Genomic DNA, 21,770 nt, shown 5'->3' with positions numbered 1-21,770 from the left:
TGGGTGGCTGGTGTGGACCTTCCCCATCACTGTGGGAGGGTGGCAGGGTTACAGACAAGCCTGAATTTTTAACCATATCATGGCAAAGTTTTGTTTTTGCATCATGGTTGCAAAGTGCCACTATGTGTCACATTTAGAATAGTCTCCATGACTAACAAAGTCCAGGATCATGTGCAATGGTGTGACAGAGCATCACAGCTGGGTTTCGTGCTTACACCTACACGACTCTCTTAGCTTACTCTGCTTTTCCCCCCCCTCTTCCTTACTGTTTGTTCTGTGGTTTGGGTTATAACATCAGATGCCATTCTCTGAGACTTCAGTGGTGTAGATTTAGGAGCTTTTGGTGTAAGGATTGGCCTGGAATCACAAATGCAGGGGAAGGAGAAAGCTTCAGACAGTCCAGTACTATGATAGGTGAAGTGTTTAGATCTGATTTTCTGAGTTCTGATGACCTGCAATTTTTAAAGAACATTCATTTTAAATTAATTTTACACACACACTTTCTCCCCTCCCTCTCCCTCCACATTTTACAGCAGCAGGAACAATAAGAGAAAGGGAAACCCCAAGTCATGTAACCAGCTACAAGGAATAAGCAATTTGTGGAATCCTAAATGGAGAACTCTTGGGGAGGGGCAAGAAAAATGCAAAAAGCAAGAGTCCTTTAGGCAAAGTAGAAAATTGAACTGTGATGGATAAGACTTTTTTTCTTATGTATCCAGGCAACTATTTGCTTTAGATATAACGACTGTTATAAATCACAGAATGAAGTTTCTAACCCCACACATGCCTGGAACAGAGCTGTTGATGCTATCCAGCTAATAAAGTACATTTCCTGAAGCAACAACAGGTTACCTGTCATCGCGTCATTCACCCTGGTGACATGATTGCAGCTTATGCAGGGTATCATTTAAGACAGCATTTATGAGCAGCTATAGTCCTGTGTCTATGAACAGCAAAAAGCTGAAGGAATCGTATGACATCTTACAAGTTATGTCATCTAACCTGAGAATTTCTGAATGGCAGAACACTAAGATTTGCAGTACGATGGTCTGAGCTGGCTTTTCTCTCTCCAATTATTTTGGTTTGAGCCCAAGAGGGTAAGAGACCTAGGGCCAGTGCCTGGTCCAGACGGACTGAGAAAGGGATGCAGGCATGTGAGACCTGACATGAACCTTCAGGGAGAAAAAATTCTCACTTCCAAAATGGTGTAACCTATGTCATTACTCAGCCCTAACTTTTAGATCTGGATTACTTTTTGGTTCACTGGATTGCTGTTTGGCTTTGTGGAAACTATAACCTTTGATAGGGTTATCTGAATTTAAGGATTTCAAAGTTTAGTATTTGATAATATATTCTGCTTGAATTTAAAAGATAATGGTATGCACTGTGACTATTTGAAAAAAAAAAAATGCTGTTTCTTTTCTGTTGTGTGTGAAAAATGAGCTACCCGTCGAAAGAAGAGCTCGTTCCACACCGCTACGTGTATTTTATGCATATTCACAAAGCAGCAGTTTTGAAAAATACACTGCTGTGCTTTTGCTTCTGGAGGTAGAGGAGAATATTAAAAATCCCATTTTTCCTAGTGCTTCACTTCTGCTGTTGTGTAAACACCAAATGTTTCCTGTCCTGTCAGGATTAACTGATGTTTGTTCAAGGTGGGAGAAGTGTTTTTAGAAAGCAGATGTTTTTGGACTGTTTGTTTCCCCCCAGGAACTGATGAAATGGAAGCTGATTTAGAATTGTTCTCTATAATTTTTACTATTGGCTCTAATGAAAAATACCCTAATGCTGAGAGTCTGTGCCACAGGTACTCATTTACCTTGGTCGTCTCCAGCACAGAGCAGCTTCAGTTAAAAACCTGCGTGATGCACTGTGCTTATACTGTAGTATAAAATGATAAATACTCTGGAAAATCCTATGTCAAGATCGTAGGCTCGTCACCCAACTGTAGAAGATATTTTTCTGGGCTTTGGTGAGGATAATACTACCTTACCATGCAGAGTAGTTGTGCAAGTTAATGCAGTGAAGGGGTATGAAACACTCAGGTAACATCATGATCAGTGCCATAGAAAAAGGTCCACAAGGAAATTGCTAATTCATAGCATGGATAGAACAACGTGTACCGTAAAGAAAGCTCTGGAACAAGTGCTGAGCCGTGGGGATGGAGCAGGACTTTGCATATCTGCTGCACTGAACTATCTGAATTTTCAGTCTCAAGGTGAGCTGATTACTGCAGGCATAAATGGAAACAGGATTTTCCAGGCTGCAGTAAGTGAGTAAAGAGCATGTTTTGAATTTTAGTGCCCAAAAACTTAGCATTTGACTCACCACAGAGCTCAGAGGAAAAGCTGTGGAGCCCTGTCATTGCTGTGCATCCAGCTGCCCATTGAAGTCATTAGGTGCTTCTTACAATTATCAAGAGGTAAGTAGAAATGTGAGATTAAGAATAAAAAGGTCCTTTGTTAACACTTTTTTAGCTAAGCATTGAAAATATCCAGGGTTTAAGGAAACAGAAGCTCTTTGCACCTAACTTCCAATAGCCTAGTAGGGGGACAGCCCTTTTTGCTGTTTATTTTAATTATCAAGACACGTGGATGGTGATGTCTGTGTTGCTTTCTTCTGATGTAAAGAGCCCACAAATCTCAGTCCACCCTTTTAATTTCCAGTAAAAATAATGAAGAAAGCAAAGAAATAAAACTCCAGGCTTCAGAAGAGAATGTGCCAAGTGTCTCCTCTGTTGTACTGCAGTTCAGTTCTGCTATCCCAAATGGCACCTCCTCCTGCAGAGAGGGTTTGAGAAATGCTAAACATATCAACACTGGGGGGGGAGGGGGGGAGATAAAGAAATTGTTGACATAATGATAGCCATCACATCAGAATGAGGAAAAGTACAGAAAACTATGCAACTTTTTCCAGCTTTCAGAAATGTCTTACTGTTAGAGGTGGAAAAAAAAAAAAGAGCTTCTTGGAGTCTGATGGGCTTTGGTTTGTCCCCGGGGATCTATTTGATATATGATCTGCCTGGGAGTAGTCAGGTAGAGAGAAATGCTTTAGATTTTGAGCACAGTGGATCATAGCCAAATAATTCGAGGGAAGTTTAACTGTAACAGGAGCTGGGAAGTTGAAGGAGCAGGACATGGTGGGAATTCTGTGGGTCCTGCATGTTCCGTTTCCAAAACATGGAGCATACGTATGCTGCCCATCAGGCCACCATTCCCCCTGTTACTGGAAGAGGACTGTGGTCTGCAGGATACCCTCACCTTTCCCCTGCAGCTTGGCTTGCTGGCACACAGACCTTCTCCCCAGGAGTGGTCACAGTTGGCCATCATTTCATGGTCAACCTGTGGTGACACTGCTTGAGTCCTACCTGTGACTGTGCCCATGCTGCATGGGGTTGGTAAGCTCCTGCCAACAGCAGGAGGAGGCAGAAACTCTGTGTTACTTGATGCGTTGTAGCTTGGCAGATTCAATATCAATTATCAGGACTTGTAATGCAATATCCTTTTCATTTTCCCTACTTTTCCTGAAAGCTGTGCATGAGCCATGAAGATTTGCTGCCATATCATAGTTTGAAAAACAGATTACCAAAATAAAACAAGCTCAACAGGTGGAGTTTATCACCGTACTTGGCCACAAAGACTCGAGGGGTGTCATACTGCTACATGAAGGTGGCATGCAGCTGGGGATAAGGTCCCCAGAACACCCCATTCCCACCAGGACCAGCGGGAGGGGATGCAAACCGTGCAGCGACCATGGCCATCTCCCTTTCTGCAGAAGAAAGGCATAGCCCATCTCTGTAGCTCTCTGTGTTAGTGTAACAAGTCAGTTTAGCTTGGCATTGCCCTTAGACTTATTCCTAAAATTTGTAAGAAAACTTCTTGAATCATGGTTAATATGTGAAAATTTTTATGTGCATGCAGAAGTATTATCACGCATAAACAATTAGGAAGCTAAGTGTTTACATGATTAGCTGATTTGTGGATGCTGTCTGACAGCAAAGTGCTGTTATTAGCTCTAGCATATTTCAACACAGTTGTGATTTCAATTGCAGGGAAGTTAATAATAGATTGTCACATCTGTCTGAACTATGAGGTCTTCGAGGCATGGCTATATTTACGCTACATATATTTCCTTGTAGCGCAGGAAACAAGTCTTGACTGAGATTTCAGGGACTGTTTATGACTGAAAACCAGATTTAAGGAAAATATTTTCACAGAATTATACAGCAAGAACTTATAGGTTTTAGAATTGTGTGGATTTTTTTTTTAAGTGAGATTGCTAAGAAAATGGCACAAAAGAGAGCAAATGCTCCCTTCATTATGAAGAAAAACATGTGTTTTGAAGTACAGTAAGTAGAATGTATTCAGGTTATTCAGACTTTTCTGCTACAATGAGTGTTACACTGCAGTGCCAGTCACCTGGCCTTTTAGTATTATATGTGATTGTATTAAGGCTATTGAGAAGTTTAGAGCGTTTATATCTCTGTGAATATAATTTTAGAAGCTTTTCCTTAAGTACTGTGTTTAGGCTTCAGTAAATGTTTTATTTCTGTTTTAGTTCCAAGTCTTCTTAATTGCATTACCTTGGCAGTAGGTAGGTTGAATCCAACATAGACACCATGTAATGCATCTGATGTCATTCTGCAAGAGAAGTGTGGATTGTGTGTCGTGGGGAAGCCCAGCTCTTAGTCTCTGGAGCCTCTTGCTAGTTGACACGAACCAAGCAAGACCATCACGGGCAGGATGGCCTCTTCAGACCCTTTTTGGACCTATTTTTCTGTCTTCTTTTCCTAGCACAGGACTGAACATTATTTTCTCTTTCATGATGCTATTGATCCGTTTTTTTGGCTCTGACATCAAAGTAACGAACAGTTAGGACACCGTCAGTATAGAGGCAGCAGGGTCCTTAACCGCTGGATTGTTTGGTGCAGGTGACAGGCTCACCACACCATTTCTGCCTCAGGGCTGTTACTGAATGTGCCCTGAGCAGGCGTGCTCCGAAAGCCCTCTTCCACACTTCAACAGGTCTCAGAAAACCTCCTGAGGCATGAGTCATATTGTGAAGATCTCTTACTCTGAAACATGGTGAAGTCTAATACCAACATACTTCCCTCAGTCATATCCACTTAAACAAGACTTGATCTTTTCCTGCATAATTCATAATCTCAGTTATATGTTTTGCACTCGGAAAATGCAAGACCTTCTCACAGGCTCCATCCCCTATCCGTGCTCACTTCATGTGAACTATTGCAGTTTCAGGGTCAGGATCTCTGCCCGGCCACTGGAAGGGTGTCAGAAAAAAGAGCCCTAACTCAGGTGGGGGAAAAGAGAGCACAGGTCTCAGACAGAAATAGCTGGTGAGTGAAAAGATGTCCTATAATAATCCCTAAAACAAGCTCAGACTTGGACTGGAAGTGGCAGCGGGTAAGACAAATTTGTGGCAACAGAACTGAGAAGATATATTTGGAAGATTGCTTTGTTTGACATGTTTGCACTCTGTCATCTTGCTGTCAGTGCTGTAGGTGTTGCAGGATGTCCGTTTTAAGCAGCAGGTTACTGCCCTTGCGATCCTCCATGCTGTCCTACAGTACAGTCCTCAAAGTGTGGACATCTGCAGAAAGATGATGTCTGTTACAAAATCATTTTCCCTCTGTTTGACTCAAGTACAGTATATTAGGCAGATATAGTTGTGTTCCTCTGATTTAGACATGAAATCGCAATGCTGCTATCACACAGCTAAAATGAATTTTTTATTTAAATGAAAGAACTAAAACTTTTTTTCCATTTTTTTTTCTCTAAGCAAACAATAATTTCAAATCTATTCTGATATTCAGCTAGGTTTATCTTCTCTCCCATTTCAGTAGAGTGAGGGACTACAAAGCTCATAGAAACACGCTTATTTGGTCACAAATTCAAAGATGGTGAATGACAGTAGTTAAATTTTTACTCTCAACTGATTTAATTTGTTAACAAAATTGGGAGAAAGGCTTTATTGCAAATGGGAAGAGGCAGCTTCTTACACCTGACTTTACTCATACTTGACTAACTGCTTCTTTAGAACATAGGCAAGTCTGGTGACAGATCAATAATTTTCATGGATGCAATCTAGGAAGCCAAGTATTAGTAGAAGGCCGGTCTGCCAAAACCAGCATAAATGTATTAATGCTTATTAAAAGTAAGCTGTAAGTCTGTTCTCATGCTCCCTCTGTCATGTTATGGATTAATTGCTTAAATATATTAAGACAGCAAATACAAAGAGAAGAGATTACTTTGTGTTATATCAAAGAGTAGAAGAGGATGAGGCTTTCCACTTAAAGACCAATCCTCCTGGAACAGGTAATGTCTCTTAGAAAATGGGACCACTGGTGAAGGTAGATGTTATGTCTAGGCAAAAGCAATTACATGTTGCATTATTTGGCCTCTGTTAATCAAGGTATGTTTATGCCCTTGTAATTCAAGTTCATTTCAGTTGATGTTGACTTGAACTTCTCCTGGACATGTGATAGCTTACTGATATATCAGAAACAGCAACTTATTTAACAATGTACATAACATTTATTTTCATCGGCTCTTGGATCATCTTTGTCCGGGGGAAGTGCCCTTAGTGCCCTTGCTTGTTTGTTTTATTACAAAACTATTATTGTAAGCTGTGGAAATCTGTGCCTCCACAATTGCTCAGTGCAACCATTTTCTGCAGTGGATGGCACACTTTCCCTTTTTACCTGTTGATAATAACCTTTTTATTTCAGTTTGTAACTATTTTTTCTTTGCTTTTATTTCTTGCATCTACAAGAATACACTTCAATTGCCAATAAAATCCACAGTTAGTAGTGCTGAAAATGTTATTTTCACAGAAGAAAATATTTTGCCCAAACTTGGTGTAAAATTAAGACAGATGTGTTGTTTTTTGAAATACACAGACATGAAATTTGATGGTAGCACTTCAAGAGTCATTCATTTCTTTCCAGGGTCTGATAAAAGTGGCATTAAATGTTTTAAAAGGAGAAGTTTTGTTACTTGTTTCAGTGGGAACAGTATTAGAGCATGGTATAAGGAGGCACAGGAAGAAGAAAATAACACTATTTGGTGCTCTGTACGTGCCAACTGATGGGACTGAATGAGACTGTTTAATGGGATTGAGATGAGAAATATGGAGTATTTTTCAGTATTTTTTGCATCTCTTTGAATAGCCTGTCAAATCATCCCCTTTGTATACACCTTGCCACATACTCACACATACAAAGCCTAAAAAGCTTACATTTTTTGGAAGTTCTTTGATATTGACATAGATACAAAGAGCAGTAGAGGAAAGTGTAAATCACCGCGGATTCAGACAGGTTACATCATTTGAGAAGTCATGCAAATCAAAAACTCATGTAGAAGCTAATAGGTTTCTAGGGCTCTCACCAATAAAAGAGCTGTTTAAGCACTTCATAAGATTGGTCTCAGAACTGTTATAACATTATATATGATAAAAGCAAATCCACCTCCCCCAAAGACTGAAAGCGAAGGCTGGCAGTAGTAAACATAATTATGTTTACTGTTCTGTAGCTTCACAAAAGAATTTGTTGATTTGCAGAGTGGTTAAATTGGTTTTATACCTTTCTGAGCACACAAAATAGCAATTAGTCAATGCTGTATATTGGATTTTTGACAGCTATAAAATTATAGTGCGAATTATTTTACGTAAGTCAATGAACAATAGACATTTCAAACAGCAGAGGTTTCAGAACAATTTTTAAGACAGTGCTGACAGTAGAAATATGCCAGTTCACTAGATGTTTTAAAGTATGACTGTAATTTGCAATAAAATTGAATATAAATGTTTGTTATGTGTTTATGCCACGTACGTGGTACAATTTTTGTTATAATGGTGGCTACTTCTTTACTAACACATACTGCTATTTGTTAAATCTTAACCACTTAAGAGTAATGTAGTAGCAACTGAGACCTCTTTGGTCTTCACACTTTCCAGAGGCATAGTAGAAAGAGTACGGATTTTCCTCCTTAAAAGAAATAAATTTGTATCACCTGACCACAGAAAATCTCTATGCATTTGTGGCATGTATTTGGTCTTTCAGGTAGGTGAAACATAACATTTTATTCCAAGGCAAGTGAAATTTCACACCTCTGAAAAAGTTAGTGACTGCATAAAGGTTTGGTCTAGTTTTTATTTGATTTGAATTATTTCATTTATTTATTTGTAGTATGAGAAAATGACAAGTTCAGCAAGCTCTGCAGCTTGCCCCTGCCACTTGTTTGACTTGGGTTGTTGGTGAACGACAGCTTATTAGCTATGTTACATTATTCAACGGAATATCAATGATATCAAGGGAAGATATCATTTTAAAAACAGAATGCACTGTATAGAAAGCTTCTGAACTTATACACCTCTCAATATAACACTTACATCAATTACAGTAATTTTGTAAATTATATATTTCAGTGATTGCCTTTAAAGTTTGCTGCTCTGAAAGCAGGACTTTAAAGGAACACTGTGTTCTTCATTGGTGATATTCTTCTTCTAATAAAAGCATGCAAATAATAGGAACTTGTTATAAATATGATTCCTACATAGTTTGGAAGCCTGGCTGAAGTGAATTGCTTGTATTACTCATGGGAAAACGATATACAATTGGTTGTGATGAGTACAGCAGGAGATAATTTCAGAAAAAACACTGGAGAAAGCTCCCAAGATCTTTGTGCTGCAAAGTTGTCTGAGTAAATGTGAATGAAAATTCCCCATGCTGATGTAACTCCAAAGTGAGAAGGAAAATCCTACCATAGTCATGGGATGTCTTTGTCATACCTAGAGGGGGAAAAACATAAGTGGTATTTCAGTGTTCTTTAAAGATTTCATAGCTCGGAACCTTTATTTGTGTCACCTGAATTACGCTTTGTGGCAGCCAGCGCTTACCCACCTCTTATTGCCCCTGACATTCTGGTTTGCACAGGTAGGTGTCATCAGCAGAAGGTGGATCTGGCTCTCCTGTTGTCATGGTTTAGCATTAGGTTGGTGTAATTTTCTCTTTAGAGGTCTAGGAGGGGCATGTAGCATGTTCTTACCCTTTTTCCTTCTCAGACAAACGTCAAAGGCACACGTATACACGTTGTCTGTCAAAACAGAAACCACTGGAGGAAGGAGGGACTTGGGAAGGCTCCATCACTCTGTGTGCATCGGGCACCCTCCATCACAGGGAAGGATGCTGGGTGCAGGTCCTGGCTCCTGTGTGAGACCAGCTCAGCTGAGAAATGGCAGAGAGAAGGGAGTCCTCCATCTTCCTGAGATACTGCTCGCTCCTGGGATTCCTTTTTGGCTTAATACTGAAGATTAAATGGGTACCACCTCTACTATATTTGCCTTTTTTTTTTTTTTTTTTTAAAGAAGTTTGTTTTGTTTTGCTTTCCCCTGTGAATATACTCTTTTGGCTGTCACTGGTGTTAGAAATAAACAATCATCTGATGCAATACATATGTTCCTAACTGAAATATTTTATAAAACTAAAAATACACATATCATATATCATAATCACATAATTAGCTATGTGGTCCTCAATAATCCGTGTTTTTTCTATTCTTAATGTAAAATACATTTGCTATTATGCTCTCTAATTTGATTTTAAACGTTTTAAGTGAGAAAGTTATTATCTCTTCCCTGACTGTGAACATGTCTCTATCACCATTTTCTTATTTAATCTCATATTTTTCCAGGTAAAATATTCAGTTAGTACATGTTTCCCAACATCTCCCTCACTAGCACTTTAGAAATCACTGTTTATCCTTTGCAAACCTTCCTTCATTTCCATCGATTCTCAGCAACACTTTGCAGTGTTTCTCAGATTTCTGTTTTTGCAGCTCTGCTATGGAGTAGCATTTTCTGGCAGAGGCTCCTGGTGATATATGTACTGTGGTTATCGCTATCTTCATGATACGTGATGTGTTCACAAGGTTCATAGAGAAAACATGCTGGGGGACAGTGGCTGAGAACACATTAGTGCTCCCTGTGCTCCAGCAAGTCTTGATGCAATGATGATTTTTCCTCATGCTTATCTCTTTTTATTCTGATTCCACCTGAAATTAAAAAGCATCATGTCACCAGCATAAGTTGCTCAAGCAAACCATGATCCAGCTGTACATCCACTTCAGGATACGTACCTTAGTTACTGATGCATATATAATTTTTAATTTGAAAGCAGGTCTTTTCTTCCTAATATACCTTTAATTAAATAGTAATTCTGTTTCTTAGCTTTGTGACATAGGGATTAAAGGTTGGAGAAATGATTTGGCAAATATCTGTGGAAAAAATACAGAACATTTTTTTTTTTTAAGTTGTTTCTCTCCTAAGGTTAAGCTCAGTTTTACTAGCGTAACTGTTAAAAAGTAGATAATTCTATTGCCTTTAAAACTTTCAGATTTTGTTACCGATGCTTTGACTGCTCAGGGTTGAACTACCCAACTAATGGCATAATTTCTTTCTTGCAGTCAAATGAGAACATTAAAGGCATGATTTATTATTACTCCAGAGAGTTTTCCTAGTTGGTATTTCTAACCACATTGCTTGATTTTTATAAACTTCATTAGGTTATAATCAACGCATGTGTGAGGCTGAGGGAGAAGAGATGTACGATTTCTTATTCCTAGCTGTCATAGAAAGCATTTATTAAGGCAAACTTTTCCTGGGATGACATTATGAGACAGAAATATTGAGAAACAGAAGGCATCCCACAGGGCAGGGCTTGGTAATCAAGATTGCATTAATGCTAATGACAGTGGCTGCACAGCTTATTTCCTGTGAGGTAAAGTTATTTTAACCAACAGCTTTAGCAATGGAGGTGGAAATAGGGAAAATGTTGACTGTTTCAGGCTCCTGCATGGCCTCTGATATATCATGTGTGAAACAGGTCCATCTGGAAAGATGAGCACTGCTAGTGACAACCTCAGGGCTGCCAAAGTCAGCAGATGTGTGATCAGCTCTTTGGGGTTGCTCTGGAAAGCATGGGGGCACTGTCTCTATGAGCCCCAAATTCTGCACTTTTGCATTTGTTTTGATTGAATTATGTCCTTTTGCGTGTTGGGTCCTCCCCTCCTCCCCAGCTGTTTTTCAAGGTTTGGCAAGGTCATTTCAAATTCTGCTCTTGTCTTCCCATGTATTCGTTGTTACTCTGAGCTTGCTGTCACTGGGAGATTTAGTCAGCATATTCTTTAGTCCATCACCCAAATCACTAGTGAAGATTTTGAGTTGTACTGGACGCTGGGCAAATCTCCGTGGGCTCCCCTTGATACATGTGTGTGGTTTGACAGTGGCCATCCGTAATTGCTCTTCGTGCTTCCCAGTGGGTTACACAAGCAGTTCAGCATCCTAGAGAGAGGGGCCTGTGACAGCATCATGTGGGACAGGGCCAAAACCCTTCTTGCACCTAAGGCTGCTCTGTTAACTCATCCTATTACCTTTCTGCAGAAGGAAGCTAGATGGGCTTGATGTGATTTGCTCTTGACAAAACTATGTCAGCTGTTATATACATTACCTTGTTTTTGATCACTAGCTGATAGTTCCCAGCTGTTTCCAGGGCAGGAGGTAGAGCTGGCTAACATATAGCTTCCTACCTCCTGCTGCTATCTTCCTTTCTGAACCAGGACCTTGTTTGCCGTTTCCCTGCAACCAGGGACCTTGACCAGTCTTCACAAGTTTCAAAGGTAATTGTTGAGGGCTCAGATTGCATCTGCCGGTTCCCCAAGTGCCAGAGGTTGATTTTATCTGACCCAAAATGAATGACAGCATTTAACTTAGCTACTCTTTGATTCTTCTTTTCTCTATTACAGTTTAAAGTTTAAATGTTTTGCTAACAATTGTATGGCTTTAGCTCACTCTTCAGTGAAGAGGAAGCAAAAGAGGTCCTAAACTTTTCTACTTTCTTGATGTTATCTACCTAACAGGGTTTTAATGATTTTATAAAAATTTATTAGGTAGGAATCTGTGCTGAAAATACAGATGTCGCCCAAATTAAAGCTTTACTAGTGAATAAAAAAGGAAAAACTAAAATCCTTCACTCAGCCATTGTCTTTTTTGTTAAGGGGAAAGGCTTTCTTGTGGCAAGAAAAGTCAATGTCTTTTTATTCCTTTCACCTTTGCTTAATTTAGGGACTGTATTTAGTAGCTTGCTGAGTCTGTTGAGCTGTCTTGAAATCTTCCATCATTATTTCATTGTTCTTTTTCTTTCTTGAGAGTTAGAAGCTTTGGGAAGATAACTTTGTGCTTTTGGACTAAAATGGGTGAATCTGGACCAGTGGGTGAATGAGGAAACGTGGTTATGAGATTTCTGGTTGCTTTTAAGATGTGCTAAATTTGAACTGAGTTGTACATTTGTACCTGATGGTCTCAAACATAAGGCTTCTCCATATGCTCTGCGGGGAGAGATGGGATGTCCCTTTCCAGCCAGCTTTTCTGCTGAGCATGTCCCGCATTCAGTGGAGTGTCTGCTGGAGGCTTGCTGCCATTGCATTGGGCTGCTGAGAAGGGAGTTTTAGATCAAATGTAAAAACAGGAAAAGATTGTAAAATATCTGAAAAATCAATTGATATGAAGGAGATGATAATTTAGAAATAAATGACATTCTGACTTTTGCTGTCATTTGGCTGCTTCATTGAGGAGGCAATGCTTGATCCAATGTAAGCTCTAACAGCTATTGTTCTTCATATCAACTTTTGGTTTTAATGAAGCGCATTGAATGACTTGGAATTAGTTATTATGCTAAAAAGAAGAAATGGCATGAAATAATTCAGTTGATTTGATGGACCAGGCCAAGTATTTCTCAAATTAGCAGCACATGTAACTCTAACAAGATGTGATGAGTCAAATTTCTTTGTGTAATGCTATCAGCAGTGCACCAGCATGCACTTGGTGGAATAAGTTGGCTGAAACTACGTGGTCTTAAGTTATTTTAGAAGCATAATAGGATATAAAACCCAGGTGCAGAAATAGATTTTTCTGAATTAAAAATTATCCTGATCAATATGGGAGATCTTAACACATCTGGTTTTGAAAAGGCTTGGAGCTGCAGATGAGCTTGGTGAGTGCAAACAGTCTTTGATTCCTTTTCATTTGTGGTATTTGGGACAGTAATTAAAGAATTTGGGTTGGGGTATAAAGTGCTTTGTTAACATGAGCAGTTCTCAAGTGCAGCCGTCAGGGACTTTGTATGGCTCCTGTGTGAAATCTTACTGGTTAATTATTTTGCTACGTTACCTGCGAAGAAATTAGTCACTTAACTTTGTTCTTACTAAGTCTTTTGCCAGAACAAGAGAAGATATTTCTAGGGAACAACTGAACAGTTTGCTGTACTGCTTACAATATTTATTTGTTTTGTATGTGTATATAACAGCCCATGGCAACACTCATCCTTTGTCCTAGCAGCCATGAAAGGAAAGAATAAAATAGATACCTGTACCCTACGTGGGTAAAATGCTTTGAAGCCTGGTGGCTTGGACCATGCAGTGGTTCTTCAAGGTCATGAGTGTTCTGGGTGTGTGTTTTGTCTTGGAAAGGCACAATGAGTAGCATCTCTGCTGCTCCTCCCTGAGCAGATCGTGGTCAGGGTCCTCCCTGTCAACGTTGCACAATTTGCTCACTGCTCTTTCCAGCTGTGAGGTTGATCCAGGTTATTGACGTTCTTCAGACTCTTTAGTTGTATAAAGGTATTCCTCTGGGAAACGCTACTTTATTGCTGGAAAAGCATTTTTCATTTAGGCGGCCAGAAATTTCTTAAATATTATAGTTATCCTCTGTGAGGAGTCCAGAGTGTCTGGGTCTGTGAGTAAAAGTATTAGGGTTGATGTTAAGAGAAATGTGACCAGCTAAAGGCAAGTAGGTCTGCCTCCAGCACCACATTCCCATGGAGGAGGGTCCCGAGTGCTCTGTTCCCTCTGGAGTGAGGACAAGTCCAGGAGAGTGATCTATGATGTGGATGATGGAACACTTCCATCCCTGGACACCCCCATGGTGTCCATGTCTATGGTAGAGGGTTGGAACCAGCTGATCTTTAAGGTTCCTTCCAACCCTAACTGTTCTATGATATGAGTCTATGATGTGTATGTTTTTGCTGGCTTTCATCAGAACTATCTGATAGAGTAGGAATTTCTTTCCTTTTATTTTCTGTGTCCCAGCAGCTAAATGTAAACAGCCTGTTACTATTTTCTTAACAAAAGCAATCTGAGGCACTTCCCAGTTGTTAGATATTGTGAATAATTAAAGAAATTTTGTTATTTTCAGAAAGCAGTAAGTGTATGAAATGGTGAGACACAACACTTGAATCTAATTAAGAAACAATTCAGTGAAGAAAACCTTGACATTTATTTTTAGTATTTGATTCCTTACAATATAAATTTAAATGTAAATTGGTGCTTTGGAGAAAAATACTTCTATCAAAGACTGAAAGCCTGTGTTGTATGCTTAGTGTTTTACAAATGGATTATCTCAGATGTGGGTTTATATTTATTGCCTGTGGCAAAATTCCGCCTTAGCACTTAGAGTACAGACAGTAATACAGTTGTACATATATTTTTCTGCTCTACGTATTGTTGATAGAATCGTGTGATTAAATAAAAAACTTTTCTTGTGGTAGACTGCAATCAGTAGTTTAAACCAGGACACTGGTTTTCTTTGGGTTAACTGTCTCTATGAAATCTAATTTTTGCAAAGGGGATAATACCTACATCTTTAGGAATCACAGGGGCTGGAAAAACCTCGTCACACACAAAATGAGCTTAAAAACTTTGATTTCTATGCTTCCAGTTTCATGTACCGACTTATACTGGCACTTGGAATATCCGGATCATGAGGATATTCTACAGATTCATAGAAACTTTTTCGAAAATGAGCTTTAGTTCTTATACTTTCTTCGTTTTTTAGCAGTGCTTCAAGTCTGGTTTGTACTTGCATGTTTGTCTTAATGACCTAGTGGATATTGAACAAAGGCATACATGGAGCTAAACTGGTGGCTGGTTTACAACTGTTTTACAATATAGGAATTGCCTTACACTGTCCTACAAGTGGTCATTTGCCCCTCTTATTTTTAACATCTATTTGCTATGGCTTGTATTGATGTATAAGATTTTTTCTTAAGAAACTTTTATCTTGGCATTTGGCAACTTCCTTCTTCAGCCTTGAGGTTATATTCTGTTAATATTTTTAAAGTATGTGCTCTACATCTAAAAGATAAATTCAGAGGTGGAGGGCACTTGTGTGGAACAGCCCTGCATCTTAGGTGTCAAAGATAGATAAAATATATATCAGTTGCTGACAAGTGTTAGATTTTGTCACTGTTAATGCTGGTTACATATCACTCAGGAGAAACACTTGCTCCTTGATTTAGGTTCACTGACAATGAAGTGTCCAGGATGATTAATTACAGCCCTAAATGATAGTGCCCTTATTCATATCTCTCTGGCCTGAATGATTGAAATGAATAAATATATATGTAGCGCTGTGGAATTTGCCATTAGATGTTGAAATATTTGTGCACTTGCCATGTTGTAAAGGGATTTAGTTGAGGCATATTTTTGTAATCAGTAACTTGCTACTTTTTAATAGCTGTTGGTAGAGAGGAAAAGAAGTAGGGGATTCTGGAATTGATTAGAAGGTAATGGATAATGAGGTGAAAATCTTTTCAGACAAATTGTTATGACATTTCCTTGGCAATTTGAGTCCCTAAACCATCACTTTCTGAAAGTATTTTAAGGATTTTGCTGTTATATTTTGTCATACTTTTGAAAATGTTGGCTTTTGAAGTCTATAAATTACCTTGGGAACCTGTATTTTCAGAAGATTAGACCTAGGCATGTACCGGGACAATGTCACGTAGCTCTGACTTGTCAAGAAGAGTTCGCAGTTATCGGAGCAAGCAGAAGTATCTCTGTTACTTGTATAAACAGAGACACCTACACTTAACCCTCATTTGGGTGACTTTGATTAGATGCATTTGTTTCAATGAATTTTTATGTGAGTAGACACCACATAAAGGAGGAACAGAATCGTATTTGGTAACAGACTCCGATAATTTGTAATAATACTCAGTGGCTTTTTATAGCTGAAAAAAAATGCAGATCCTCCTTCTCTCTCCCCCTCAATAGCCAGATTTGGCTTGATTTTTTGGGGCTTTACAGGTAATTCTCTTAATAGTTCTTGTCCATGTCAGGGGAAGATGCAGGCTTCTAAAACTTTGCAATTTGTGTATAAAATTAGTTTTATTCTGCCAATAATGTTGGGATCTGTCACAGTTCTGCCAGATGATATATCTGCCATCCTCTTGGTTGCCCCAGGGCTATGAAGGTTAAATCAGACTGTTTAGTCTGGCAATGAAAAATATTCAAAAGCTGAACAGCAGAATGAAGAACGAGTGGAAATCCTGTTAAAACATCAGTGCTCTGAAATGGAGCTCCAGAGGCATATACAGAAACATGTATGCTAAATCAATTCCTTGGTTATCTGAATTATAGAGAGTGAAGCTGGCTTCTTTATCAACACTGGGGGTTTAGAAACTTTTTTTTTATATCTCCCAATGCTGCTTTTGGGCTGGTTTGCTTCAAATCCCTTTAAATACATTTGTGTAGTTAAGACCTACATTGAACATCCAATCAAACATCCATGAGTGGCTATTTTTAACTGCAGGTGAACCAACAAAACTTACAAGTTCATAAGTCTCAAAGTTTTCAGGCTGGAACTACCTGAAACATTCAAAGATGTTTGCTAAATGGAAATGCCATTTTCTGTTTTCAGATTGGAATGACTGGGATTTTACTCTCTGTACTTCATTCACCCAGAACCTGTGGCTTTTGTTCAGGTCTTCGTTAAATGCTTTCGTTTAAAGGCAATGCTCTCTTTCTTGTAGTTTGTATTTCAACTACAATATTTTTTGTGAATTTTATGGCTACTTTTACTTTTGACTCCAAGTTCCCTGTGCCTCAGTACCCCATGTGTAAAATGGAGATAATACTGTTGCCTTACCTTGTCAGTTTAATTAATGTTGTGAAGCATTCAGATAGTGACAAACAGCAGAGAAAAGCCCAAAGGAAATGAAAAATTCTTTATTCAGAGCAGTGTTTGGACAGAAGGCAAGAGATAAGGCCTCAGACACACAGTGAAAAATGAGGCAAACCAGAAATATTAAATACATGCTCATTAAGTGAAAAGGATTCATCCTATGTGTTCAGGGAAGCAGAAGCACATGGGGAAATGCTGATGATGCAATTAAAGACATGTAAATAAAGATGATGCAAAGGATGGTGGAGCTGTGATTGCAAAGGCAATGTTATGTCATGCATTTCTGTAAGCTTTTTCTGTAATCCAATTGTGTGCCTTAAACTAGATATTCTTTATGTTTTTTCTGTATGTGTATTAAAATGACTTTGAAACATTGGCTGCTTCAATTAGGAAAATATTTCCCTGTGAAAATCAATATATTATGACTTCTGAGTAACATCTGATAGGAAAATATGGCATGGACTGCAGGGTCAGATATACCATGAGAAAAGTAAGTAGTTTCTTCTGGATTTAAGCTTTAAAGAAAAAATAAATTTAGACAGGCATTAAAGCTGGGGGTTTTGAGGTGTTGGTTTTTGTATGGGGTTTTTTTTTATTTATTTTTATTATTATTAATACAGGAAGGTTCCCCTGACATGCCTGAAAAGCTTTGTGCTTCAGGATGAATTACTTTTTCCTTGCATACACTTCTGTGTCAGTGACATCAGAGGAATGATACTCAGTTCTCTGGGGCTTCCAGAAGGATTTCGGCAGTTGGGAGGTGATGGAATGAGTGGCTACGAGATATATTAATTCGGTACTTTTATTGGCTGCTAGAGCATCTACAAACAGATAACAACTTCATTTAGATTTTACTGTAAGAAATCTCATTTATTGGCTTGCTAAGGCTGAGAGGAAGCTTGAAGTGAAGCTCATTTAAGAAAATGTAACGAGTGCATGTTTGAGTTTGGTGTTTTAGAGGAAGTGTTTTGGGTCAGGTTTCAGCAATGTTCTCTGCACAGAAAGACTGCATCTACCTGTTTACCCTTTTGGCTGTGTTAACCCAAACCAACTGCATGCTTCATGAGAGCAGGGAGTTCATGAATGGGTGATTTTCTAAGCAATAAACTGGAGTGAATTGGATTAGAAAGTTACCTATTGTTAGTCAAGATAATAGATATATTGCTATATATAGTCTATAATAGATATAGTCCGAAGGCAGCCAAAGTGTCATTGAAATCTGGAACTTTTCAAGAGACTATACACAATGCAGTTGTGTATTATGGAAGACTTTTGACTAGAAATATACCAGGCTCAGAGACTGTAACTGTTTGTCCTTTGGAGAGTTGCTGTGGTGTTTGGTGGATTTCCATAGGCAGCTCTCAAGCAAAGAAGCTGAGCATGAAGGTACTGTCATTGCTTTGACATGTCTGTTTCATTTCAAGTATCTTTTTCTTTTCCCCACACCACTTTCTACCAGAAAAGTCTTCTTTGAGTTTCCTTACTGAGACGTGTTGGTGCCCTTCATGATGTTATACCCTCCACTGAGAAAGATGCTGAGATTTTTGTTACAATTCAAAAAGAACATACTCATGCTTTGCTGACTTTGGATGTCTAACCCCCTTTGACCTCTGCACTGCTATCACAGCAGGATACTCCTTCCTTCGCTGTGGAGATCTTAAAGATGTGGGATGAATTAAAATATGATCCAGATACTTTCTTCAGTTTTTATGTAAAATAGTAATAGCTTCATTATATACAACATCTATCTATATTCCCTGTGCCTTGTCAGCATCGTTCAACACTGTAATTTTTTTTGTCCAAAATCATGTTGTTTGTGATCTACTGATAGCTATCAGGCTTCTGCATGAGCTCTGGGCTAAGAACACTTTTGTCCAAACATTTCTGTAATGCTGAGCTGCCCAAGCTACCAGGGCTTGGATGTGCTGCTTATACATTGTGAAGAGGAGAATAGTAATAGTAGTAATAATAATAATAATATAAAAAAAAAAAACAACAAAAAAACTAAGCAAACAAACCCACAACCCACCACAAAAAACAAAAAAACTAAGAACAAAGGTGTGGGGGGAACTTGTATCATGATTGGATACAGGTCATATGGGGTCCATATGAGGGTAAAAGTTAACTTTTGAAGTCATGGAGTCAACCCAAGGTGCAGTAAGATTCATGGCATGCCCTGGGTTGCAGTGAAGTCAAACACCCAATGACAGATCCCAAGGCTGCCTGCTCCCAAAGAGCAGAGTTCAATCACTGTGAGACTAATGATACACAAGGCGATTGTTGTCCTTCACCTGTCTGGTGAAGGCCATTGATATACATGGAGCTCCTCCTTGCAATGTTAAAATTATTGAGGTTAATTGCAGTTCAATTCATATTTTTGCTAAAATGATTTTTAATTTTCTTTGAATGACAAGCAATTATGGAATTTTTTCAGGGTCTGCATCAGGAGACAAAATTTTTTCTACATTCTTTCAGGTATGTAGTCAAAATATGTTCATAATTGTGGGCTACAGTAATAAGTATAAACTCTAATTGTGAGTAAAGAATGAAATGAAAGATTCTGTTAAACATCAGAGCTATTGTTGAATTATGCATGTTTAAATAATACATGGTACTTTCTCTCAAGAACTTTGAAAAGAAATAATATGGGATAATCTGTAAACCTTGGAGGAACGGAATTAATGTTTCTGGAGTGATTTTCATTTATTTAATGATTCCCAGAAAACACAAAACACTTTTGCTTGTACACACATAAAGAAATTTGAATAAAATATCTTGCTGCAAATTTCCTGTGTTCTGAGCCAATGAAATCTTTTGCAGTTGCTTAAAAACAAATGGAAGCTTTCTTCGTATGGAAAGGCATCTCTTTGTTATTGCCTAAATTAAGAATTGTGACTTTTCTGAAATGTCCATATGCTTGGTACGTGCCCATGAATCTTCCCATATTTCTTCAGAGCATCCTTTCTGGGAAGCTTCCTGGTACTCTTGCCTGGCATAATCTTTTATTCTGGGTGTGGGCTGGTTTGACATTTGACGTGGTACAATGTAAAGCAATCTGACATCCCCCGTGATCTCTAGGATTTGGGGGTGGAGGGCCCTGTGGCAATAAAATAAGCCTTTTTGACAGTAGCAAATGCCTGTGAACCCTCCATCATTCTTGCCACTTTTTTCTGATTTGCATCAAGGGATGTGAAAAGTGATAAATGCAAGAGCAAAATGTGGTATTGCTGTCACAGGAGAAGGAAAACTGTTTAGAGAATAGATCTAAAATGTTAAGCGGAAAGTCCATATAAATCTATACCTGTTCAAAATGCACCATCATAAAGTCATTGCCACAGATGGTGGGGAGAATAATTTAAATACTGTATATATGCATATGAGTGTGCTCATTTACATAGTTTTCAAAAGTAATAAATTCTTGCTGTGCTTCTAGTTTCACTGGCTTTCTATATTTACAAGCAGATCGAAATAAACTAGTATACTAGCCTCTGGATTGACTTAGAGGAAAAAATGACAGGTTTTATTGAAATGGTGAGAAAATCATTTAGGAGGGACTAACGAAGGAGTTAATTGTGGTTCTATCTTGTGTGGTGTGAAATGTCTTTGGTAAATGATGAATGCTTCTGATGTGTATTGACTGAACTTCCTTCAGCTCTTTAGATCTTGTGATCAGTAAGATCTATTCAAATGTGATTTGTGAACATGGTCCAAGTCTGAGTGGTTGGATGCATTCCCCTTTGGTAGACATATGACCTGTAGAAACCACTTAGTGTGGAGTTATGCATCCTTCTACATATGACCGTAACGGAGAGAACTGGTTTCCTAGATACTGTAGGGATTTCGTACAGCCTGTTCTTCTCCTGGTTGTCTAATGTTGGCATCACTATTCCTGCCAACCCATGCACCAAGAGATAAGAATGACAAGCTGCATGCAAACCTCTCAAGACTGGGAAGGACCTGCACACCCGGCTGCTCCAGTGCTTTTAATGTTCTACTCAGAAATGCTTAGTCACTGAAATGAGTCACTTTACAAGTTACCTGTCTGTGACGAATCCCAGTGTATAGATATGAACTGAAGGCACAGTTTATCTGGTTTAAATACTCATTATAATCAGCCTTGCTGCCTGCTTTTACCCTGCTCAGGGTAATTAATCTGTGAAAAGAGAGTAAAATAGTATACAGCAGTCTTACACGGGTGTTAAGAACTGTAGCTAACTCTTGTCTGAGATGGCAGCACGTCAAGATTCTTGGCTGAATATTTCTCTCTGAATACAGAGTATTATTAAGCAAGACCTTGCAATGAGTCTGGAAGCAGCAGATACGTTAGCTGTGCATGGCCCTGAATGCATTAACTCCCTTAGCCCTCCCGTGTACCAGCCTGTCAGCACATGGGTTTTCCATTTTGGTAGCCTTCTGGAGTGACCATCAAGGGGAATTATCTTGAAGTAAGAGTTTATGTCAGGACTGGCACAAGTCAACCCTTGCTTCTTTGAGCTCTTTGTTTTTATTTATAGACTTGCTGTAGGCTTTTAAAGATTATAAAAAAAAATCAGAAATAGAGATTGAAATAAAGCAGTTGTGTGCTATAGAGAAGGTGCAGTTTGTGCAGCTCCCTCGAGATAGGAATAGTTTGCTTTCCATGACTATTGTGGAAAAGGCATCGAAAGAGGGATAGGAGAAAGTATTTTGCTTAATTTCCACACAATGGAATATTGCAGATTGCAAGTTAGGAAAGG

This window comes from Strigops habroptila, chromosome 11 (assembly GCF_004027225.2).
Source record: "Strigops habroptila isolate Jane chromosome 11, bStrHab1.2.pri, whole genome shotgun sequence".
NCBI lineage: Eukaryota > Metazoa > Chordata > Aves > Psittaciformes > Psittacidae > Strigops > Strigops habroptila.
The sequence above is the reverse complement of the archived record's forward strand: the minus strand, read 5'-3'. Positions refer to the sequence as shown.